This window comes from Coffea eugenioides, chromosome 3 (genome assembly GCF_003713205.1).
Source record: "Coffea eugenioides isolate CCC68of chromosome 3, Ceug_1.0, whole genome shotgun sequence".
Lineage (NCBI taxonomy): Eukaryota > Viridiplantae > Streptophyta > Magnoliopsida > Gentianales > Rubiaceae > Coffea > Coffea eugenioides.
The window spans coordinates 26508965-26519158 of record NC_040037.1 but is presented as its reverse complement, the minus strand read 5'-3'; positions in this window follow the sequence as shown (position 1 = coordinate 26519158).

Sequence of the window (10194 nt, the reverse complement as noted above, 5' to 3'; positions counted from 1 at the left end):
TATATTTGCTGCATTAGGATACCCAGAGGAACGGCAGATAGCTTTCGCCGTTTTTCAAATTGAGGGAGCGGCTCGTGCCTGGTGGAATGTAATTCGAGCCAAGTGGGATAGAGAGCAGACCCCATGGACATGGGTTAACTTCACTCGTGAGTTTAATGAGAAGTACTTGCCGCCACTTGTTCAAGAAAGGCGAGAGGATGAGTTCATACGCCTACGTCAAGGGACTATGAGTGTGGCAGAGTACGAGACGCAATTTACCAAACTCTCTCGTTTGCTCCAGAGTTAGTGCTGACAGACCAAAGGAGAATTCGACGGTTTGTACAAGGTTTGAATGTGGAGATTCAAGAGGCACTGGCAGCTACTCAATTGGAGACCTATAATCAAGCGATTGAAAAGGCACAAAGAATTGAAAGTACTAAGAGTCAAGTAAAGGCCTTTCATGATAAGAAAAGAAGACAATCGGATACAAGTAGTTATATTGATGGACAAAACTCGAGGAGTGAGCCACCATCTAAGATGAGCCGAGGAATAAGTGGTCCACGATCCACAGGGATCCCAAATCAAGGAAATGTTGAGAAAAGTCAGGTAGGGAGAGAGACCCAAAGGGGTATCTCACGAGGAGGTCCGACATCAGGATCTAGAATGGCATGTGGATTTTGTGGGGCTGCTAACCACATGGAAGATAATTGTTGGAAGAAAGGACAAATTCGGTAATGCTACCGATGTGGTAGTGCTGAGCACCTGATTGCTCAGTGCCCTCACCTGCCAAAAGAAGGAGATTTTTCAAGGGCAGAAGGGAACACGTCTAAGCCGACCAATGCCACAGGTAATCGACCGAAAGTGCCGGCAAGAACCTATGCAATGGGACATCAAGAGATGACAGACCCATTGGCAATTATCAAAGGTACTCCCTATCTTCCATCGTATTGAGGTTTTTTCTATTCGTTTTAAAAGATTACTACCATTAAGGCCGATCTACGAGACATTTAAAGTTCATTGAGAATAAAGACCATTGAGACTTTGAGATAAGGACTACACGGTTAGTTCTTGGATTGAAATACATAGAGTGACCAATTCTTGAGGTAATCTTTACCACTACTGATGAACTCGTTAATGAGGTATTCGAGTATTCCAATCCTTAGCTCATTGATTGCAATTTCGAGGACGAAATTTTTTGAAAGAGGGAAGATTGTGATACCCCAACTTTTAGGATACTATTGTTGTTTAGTTTCAAAGAAGATATTACGATTTCTTTAGTTTATTTTTATATTAAGACATTGTTTTGTTTTGACTGGAAACCCTAAATTCTAATAAAAAACTCTAGTTACTTATGACTAATTGGTTTTCTTAAATCTCTCATGTTTTGATCGAAACCCTAATTCTAATCTATTGAATTGTAAAATCCCTCATATTTTCTTAAAATTCCTTTTTATTTTGCATTTATTCCCTTCTAATAGATCTACTACTCATTTACATCCCCAATGTTTAGAATAAAGAATAGAATTAAGAGTTTTCCCTTTTGCATTCATTGTTAGGGTAAACTAAGATTTTTACGCCTTTTCGTGGTGTGATTTCGGTACGGAGTGTGTATCACATTTGGTGATTAAGAGTGAGTTTTAGATGATATTAAGTGTGTGATTAGAAGTGATAATAATAAGTTAGTGAATTATAAGTGAAAACCCTAGTACGCACGAAATAAAGAAAAACGGTATGAACCGTCGGGTACCGTTTGTTACCGAGTGAGTGCACCACTTGAACACTACTTTATTACCTTAATCTCCTTGCTATTAATTGATTAAAATCAGCCCCCAAATATCCTCAAGGCAGCAGAAATATTGGACCAAAAATAAGAGAGAAAAGAACAAAATTTGACTACCAATCAAAGTGTGACACTTGTCACCTTTGACCCAAATTCATTTCTATCATTTTAACCTTCTTGAAGCTTCATTTGAGCCTTCATTTTCAGCCTTCCAGCTATGAGAGTGAGAGGAAAAAAGAGAGAGGAAACCATCTCAATCCATCTTGGATTTTGCTTGATTGAGTGAGAAAAACAAGATTCTAAACCGATTAAATCTTTCTTTGAGCACTTGGAAAGTTTGGTGTGCAAAAGTTTTAGAAGGAGAGGTGGTGGATAACTATTCCAAGCATCTTTTAGAGGTATATTGGTTGTCCATCGCATTTATTTCCCTTAATCTTGTTAAAGTTTAGTTAGAAACTCTTAATCTTGCCTTATGACGGTTAATCGGTTAGTTTTGATTGATTTGTTGGATATGGAGCTAGGGTTTACATTTTCAGCTTTGATTATAGTTATCTACCTCTTAATTGATGTTATTGAGCTAGTAGTTGATTGTTTTGATGATAGAGTGCTTATTGGACATGAATTTCTAGTGAAAAAGTTCAAATTCCAGAAATGAAACTCTTCACTGCCCTGTTCTGTCCGATTTTGTTTGACCATGATGGGGGCTGAATTATGCTTAGCACAAAACATGAAAGTTGTAGGGAATGATATTTTATAGTTTTCTGTAAAATTTCAACTCAATCCGAACACTACAACACATGAAAAGACAAAACTACCCCTGACTGCCATAGGTAGATCCCTGTGGCCAGTTTTGACATTTCACCAATCTGACCACATTTGTTTACCTTGATCTGTACTGAATTAGCCTTTGGCCAAAACATAGAAGTTGTAGTGCTATGTCTTAACTTTCCAACCCCCCTGAAAACACCTCAATCGGACTTCGGTAGCCTGAGTTATTGTTATTTACGTATAGTGCGGTTAACTAGCCTGATTGTGAGATTTTGGTTTTGTAATTTGATATTTTGACCTAGATATACTATGAACTGGACTGAGTGGTCTTCATCAAAGTTGTAGCCCTTTATCTTAGCTTCGAAATGGTATAAATTTCACCCCAATCTGATAAGCGTAGCTTCAGTTGTATCCGATGTGCTAAGCGACATCAAATCTACCTTTTGTTTTATGACTTAAACTTCATTTCCGGACATTTTCCTAGCTTGATTTTGTACTTGTACGACATTGAGCCTATTGAACGGCTATTGAAATGAGTTTATTTTGTGTTTGAATTTGGGACTGATTGAGGAAAAGAATGTAGTCATAAATGGCTGAAAAATAGGTAAACACAAAGGGCATGCCGCCGAATTTTTACTAGTGGACTAAACTAACCTTTGGAGTTCTAGTTCTATGTTTTGCAAATTTGACTTGTATACACTGACAATTGGGTTGAGATGTCTTCATGAAAGTTGTAATTCTTTGTCTAAGCATCGAGACACTACCTAGTACATTTTGATCCGATAACCACAGCTCTATTTATGGTCAAATCGTGTAACCCGTTTTGTACCATTTTCATTTCCGCGCACGCGCGCATACATTTCTTTACTGATTTTGCCGCTTTGATCGTTTCTAGTTCTTATTTCCATTTGGGATGGTCGATTCACTGATATTTAAGTATAATCTTCTGTCACAGGCAGTGACGAACCGGGCGGAGTCAGTGGACCCGTGTAAAGTACCTTGATTTGCGTGCTAACTCTTTTGAGTGAGTAATTGGGTTGTTTATTGATGTGAAATTATCAAAGTGCTATGTATATGTTAAATGGGTACTTAGGTGAGGGTGTATTTTATCTCACTCGACCTAAACCCATCCTTTGTTTTGATTTCATAGGTGAGAATACATGCCTTATGTTGAATATCACCCTTTTGATGTGTACTGATGTGGGTGATTACATGACTTGAGTTGAACCCCTTTTTACTGTGTGCTGTTGGGGTAAGTACTTTGCTGTGTACTTTGTTAAGCGATATCATCTATTGAGAGATTGGATATCTCAGGATTTGGTTCCAACCCGGTTCTAAGGGTAGACGAACTATTCGAGCCAGCCGGTGCTTGGTCGAAGTTAGTTCCATGCTAACCTTGGGATTTCGTTCTTTGTTAAAGCTTTGCTTAAAACTAAGTGATTTTGTTTCGCTCGAGCTGCTGTGTGCTGTTGACTGGCCAGCGGGGGTTGATAAGGTGAACAGGAAAAGTAAGTGGAGTCTACGGACCATGAGTACTTTGGTTGACGGAGTGTCAACAGGCGTTTAAACTCGGGGAATTGAACTGGTTTTGGAGCCACCTGTATCCTACCATTGTGATGTTACCTTTTGTTATTGATGTGAAATATCCTGATTTATTTGTTTATTTGGATGTGAGTTTATATTTTTACCCCTGATTACTCACTAAGCATATAGCTTACCCCATTCTATTTGTTTTCCTTAGCATGGGGCCGACGCGGGGATCGCTCGAGAAGGTATTTAGACTTTTGCTATAGAATAGTTGAATTTGTACTTGTTATAAGTTGACTAGTAATATGTATATAGTTGTCGTGGTGCTTGTCGTTGTCAGTTTTTCTAGGGTTTACTTTCTGGTACTCGTGGTATATATGACTTGATGTACTAGTTTATGCAACTTTTGAAGATGTAATCGTTTAAATAGAACTTCCTTTTGGCGTGAACTCTATTTTCTAGTTTTAGAGTATCGAGTCCTGGCGCGAGCTAAGCAGGCATCCCGCCGATACCCTCGGATTCACCCTTGGGAGAAGTGGGGGCGTCGCAGGTGGTATCAGAGCGCCTAGGTTAGAGGACTTGCGCAGTTGGGAAATGTGTTATAGAACATATAAGTATTCGATCGTCTCTAAGTTGAATCGTATCAATTAAGATGAAATGCCGGAGAACTGATTGAGTGATATTTTGTTGTGTAGGTATGGATATCGGTGGACCTAGCGGTGCCGGAGTACGAACTACGGGTGTAGGCGGGCCGGTGAGCCCTCAGTTGGATGAGGCCGGAGGGGTGAGTCATGCACAGGCCATGTGCCTGCGTGACCTCGAGACGGGGTTATGAGTTGAGGAGGAGCGGATGCATACCCTTGGTCGTCAGCTTGAGGAGACCCACCCCCACCTCTTCGTTTTGAAGGGGCAGATGAGAGCGAGAGCCCGAGATATTATGTTAGACTGTGAGGTTCTCTTAGATATGGCTGTCGAGGCGCTACCTAGGGCTGACGGAGTAGGGCCGATGGATGCGATAGACTCTATAGGCTCTGTAGGGGATTTTCGCTAGGGCCGTTATTCAAAGTTGTTTTGTTGACTTTTTGGTACCGGTATGCTCATGAACTAACATGTTTTGTATTGGTTGACTGATGGCTAGCTTTGAACTGATATGTGTATATTTTGGCGTGAATTGTAGATATATGTATATAGTTTCGTGTATGATATTTTGCTATCTTGGCTAATTCATGCATGTATAATTTTTTACCCCATTCTATTTGTTTTCCTTAGCAGGGGGCCGACTCGGGGATCGTTCGGGAAGGTGTTTAGATTTTTTGCTATAGAATAGTTGAATTTGTATTTGTTATAAGTTGACTAGTAAGATGTATATAGTTGTCGTGGTAGTTGTAGTTATCAGCTTTCTAAGATTTACTTTCTGGTACTTGTGGTATGTATGACTTGATGTACTAGTTTATGTAACTTTTGAAGCTGTAATAGAGTAAATAGAACTTTCTTTTAGCGCGAAATCTATTTTCTCATTTTAAGTATTGAGTCCTGACGCAAGTTAGGCAGGCATCCCGCTGATACCCTCGGGTTCGCCCTTGGGAGAAGTGGGGGCGTCACAGCATCCACGAACTCCAGTGAAAGAGACAATTTTGCATCTTCGACACAATTGGATCGAATAACGTGCACATTACCCTCCCCCTGGAAATTGGAGCACCCAAATATATGAAAGGAAGGAAGTGCTGCTGGAACTGTAACCTGGACGTCACCAAGTTTACCTAATCCTTCAAAGCTCTATTGGAAATAACAAAAGAACTTTTCCGGACATTAATCCTCTGCCCTAAATAAGCCTGACAAAGGCCAAAGAAGGAAACCAATGCATCTGAACAATCCTCCAAACAGCGAGCGAAAATGAATATATCATCTGCAAATGATAGATAAGGCACCCAGGATCCCGTTGACACAAAAAAAATGGCTCTCATTCTACCAAAATAAATGTTGTAGCCCTCTACCTAAAAATTCTGCCACCAGAATAAAAAGCACAGGGGACAGGGTATCACACTGACGAACACCTCTAAAAGCCTTAAAAATCCCCTCGGTGACCCATTGATTAACACAATAAACCAATTATTGGATAAGCTACTAATAGAAGATTCACTGCCCCTTCTTAATGGCTGAATTGACAAAGCATAAAGATTAGAAAACTTCATTCAACCCTATCATACGCTTTCTCTATGTCAAGCTTCAATATTAAGTTAGGATGCCCCAACCTTCTATCCAAGTCCAGAGCCAGCTCTTGTGCTAATAGGATATTGTCCGTGATTCCCCTTCCTAGGATGAATCCTATCTGCCATGGTGAAATTAATTTTGGAAGCAAAGATTTCATATGGACAGACAAAGTTTTGGAGATCACCTTCGAGCTAAAATTGTAGAGACTAATTGGCCAAAAATCTTTCCATTGCGACGCTCCCGGAGCTTTTGGGATAAGAACAATAGTTGCACTTGAGAATCCTCTAGGTTGCTGTAGCTCTTGGAAAAACTCCTAAACTACGTCCAACAAATCCATTCCAATAATTTTCCTGATAAAAACTTGCACAAACCCATCTGGTCCCGGTGCACTCTCAGGAGACATCGAAAAAACCACATCCTTGAGCTCTTCCAATGTAGGTAGACTCTATATTTGGACATTGTCTGCCTGAATCAATTTGGGAATTGGGAAATCCAAATGAGGGGTCAGTCTGTCCTGTCACTTCAACATGAACAAATTTTGAAAGTACAGAGTGGCCGAAGCTTTTATGCCTTCTTTCTCCTCTACCCAGCGACCCGAATCATCCTTAATGTGAAAGATGAAGTATTGACTCCTCCACTGTTTAACCACTAAATGAAAAAATTTGGAGTTCACATCACCTGCTTGAATCTATCGAACAATTGATTTGTACCTCCAAAATTCACATTCTACCACTAACGCCTTAGCATAGACTGCCCGTGCTTCTCCCAATCTCGCTTTAGCCAACTCATTACGCCTCAAGTCCAACTCCTCCTCCCTTTTCCGTAGCACTTCTTCAGCTTCCTTAACTGCACAAAAGATATTGCCAAAGATTTGCTTGTTCTAGACCTGCAGAGCATGTTTAACATTCATTAGTTTCCTATGAAATCCTGCCATCCCACCAACATTAACTGAATCCTGCCATGCTTGCTGAATAATTATCAAAAAATTCAGGTGTATCCTCCATACATTTAGAAATCAAAATGATGAAGCTCCATATCCAGAATTTCCATACTTAATCAAAAGCAAGGCATGATTAGAGCAACCAAGCATCAAATGGAAGACCTTAGTAGTGCTAAATAAATTTGACCAAACGGCATTTATTAACGCTCTATCCAGTTGCTGGCAAACCACATCATTTGTCCAAGTAAACTCTAGACCATCAAAATCCACGTCAGCCAGACCACACTTAAAAATCATTTCATTGAATTCCTCCATATTTCGAGAGTAAGAAGAAGCCCCCCAGATCGCTCTTGGGTAGTGAATATGACGTTAAAGTCCCCCGCCACCATCCATGGACCTGAACTTTGCCTATGAACCGTCTCCATTGCCTGCCATAACTCCTATCTCCCTACCCTTATGCATTTAGCATATATTGCACACAAATTGAGGACAAACCCCACCCACCTAATTTCCATGTTAACCAATTGATCTCCTACCTCTTGATAACTAACCAACAGCTCCTCCATCCAAAAAATCCAAATTTTTCCTTCCAATACTGAGATAGCCTTAGAAAAGTTCAACATGCAACAGATCGAAGGTAATCGACTATCACCCATCATTAGTTCAAGTAAAACCAGCAAACGTATTCGGTTATGAAAGCACAATTTATGAAGATATCTTTGAGAATCACGACGAGACGCACCCCTTATATTCCAAACTAGGAAATTAATCAGACTTATCATTTAAAACAAGAGAAGATTTAACTTGTGAAAGAAACCCCTAGAGTTTCTTATTGTAATTCACTGGTCATCTCGATTTCCTGGCCAAGTTGTTCAACAACACAGCGTCCTTTGCGTCAACAATAGCACCCCATGGCAATTGAGCATCTATAAAATCCAAATTACTCAATCTATGCTCCAACGACAATTTAAACTGCTTCAACTCCTAGATCAAGCACCCCTCCTCAATATGCTCATGCAACAATTGCATACGATGCAGCAGTGGAGCACGCGAGGAGGACAAAAGAGACGAGACTCCAACTGAGTTACTTCTTACCTTCGGTGACCAATTGAATAGTAGCTCCAATTCCCTATCCATACTCTCTAAGACTGCAAAGGAATTCAAGGTCTCCACTAGCTCCAAAGCCAGAACCAGTTCACTATCCTCCCGACCTGCAGTAAACCCCTAAGCACGCGAAATATCCCATAGCTCAAAGCTGGACCACCCACTTGCATCTCCCCATTCTGCCTGGAGCCTTCACCACACTCCTAAGCCATGATTTGCCCAAGTTCCTGACTTCGTTCAACAGCAGAAACCGTTAGAACCATGTCAACTGATTCAGTAGACAATTCTTGCCTTTTTTGTATTAGTCTTATAAATTATGTTTCCCTCCTTCTCTGCATGGTTTGACCTCTGCACAGTAATAATTTTAGATGCATCTACTAATGTACCGCTCCCTATTGGGGTCTTGGTGTTCTTCACTTGTCTTCTTGCATTATCATCATCAAACCTTCGGTCCCCGTTGCCATTATCAACTAGGATTTTTGCTTTTGCTCTTACATGAAGTCCTGAAGAACTCACAATTGCAATAGTCAAATTATTAGGCAAAGCTAATACAGGGGAAGTCATCTCCCTTGCCTGGTCAGCTATCGTGCCATCTCCCTGAGTGGCCTCTCTCATCCTTGGCACTCATAATTTGGATCGATTAATCATTCAATGATCCTGCTTACTAGCATTGGATTGTCCCCATCAACATGAAACTGTAGCATGACCCAATTTGTTACAAGAAGAACAATACTGAGCCAGGTTTTCATGCTCTACAATCTGCCCAAAACCCGTCCCTAGAACCATACCCAATCCAAATTTTATTGGGTAAATCCTGTAGCAGGTTCACCTCCACATAGAACCTAGCTACACTCGGCCTACTTAAAGTAACCGTCGTAGTGTCCACCTTGAGGGGTTCCCCAATAAGCCGTGCAATGGAGAATAACAGCCCATTGTCAAAAAAGTGCTGAGGTAAGTTAGGCAATGAGACCCAAACTGGAACAATAGGAGATTCAGCATCTACAATGAACGATGACAACCACTTGAAACTCTCATAACAAATCCCTGAAAATTCCATGTTCCCCGCATTCAATAGCATAAGTACTCTTCTAGGTCAAAACGAATCAACACATGTCGAGGATCCATCAAACCAATAGTAAACGTACCTTTGAAACCCACACTGCGGAATTGTTTGTGCAATACTTCTATATTTAGCTGACCCCTAGAAAATTTACCAACCAATGAAAACTTGAAGGGAGTCTGAATTTTGACCTTGGATTTGGCCAAAACTTTTTAGATAGTGATAAAAAAGGTCATGCATTAGGAAAGATAGGATTGGGAGGTGGAAGAATGGCAATTGGTATGATGGAGAAAGTATGCCCAAAGAGGGAATAGATAGAATTACAAGAGTAAGGAGGAGATGAAATTATTGAGTGGAAATGGTAGGGTGGTGAGGCTTGTAGGAAGAGAGAAAGGGAAAGGATTTCAAGGATTGGAAAGATAGAGTTACTGGATAAGAGAAGGATAGCAGAGAAAGGAGGACACTATCATGGAGGGAGAAACAATAGCAATTAGTTTAGATTTTATGTGGTATCAAATATGGAGAAATGGATTCAAAAGCTCAAAACAATTTTTAACATTATTTTTCATTCAATTTTTTATGTGAAAATTAAAAGAATGATTAGCCAAATCATTATTAGTGTTATACATATAAAAAATATAAGATAAAATATAGAAATTATAATGATAATAGGGAAATGTGAGTGCACACACAGGGTTATGGGGATAGATCAAGACAGGGGCAGGGACAAAGATAAAGGAATGGGGATGTACGAGGGCAGAGGTAAGGTTAGAGAATTAGGCCTTAGGGGAGGCAAAGGGGAGGGAAAGAATAGCAAGAAAGGTG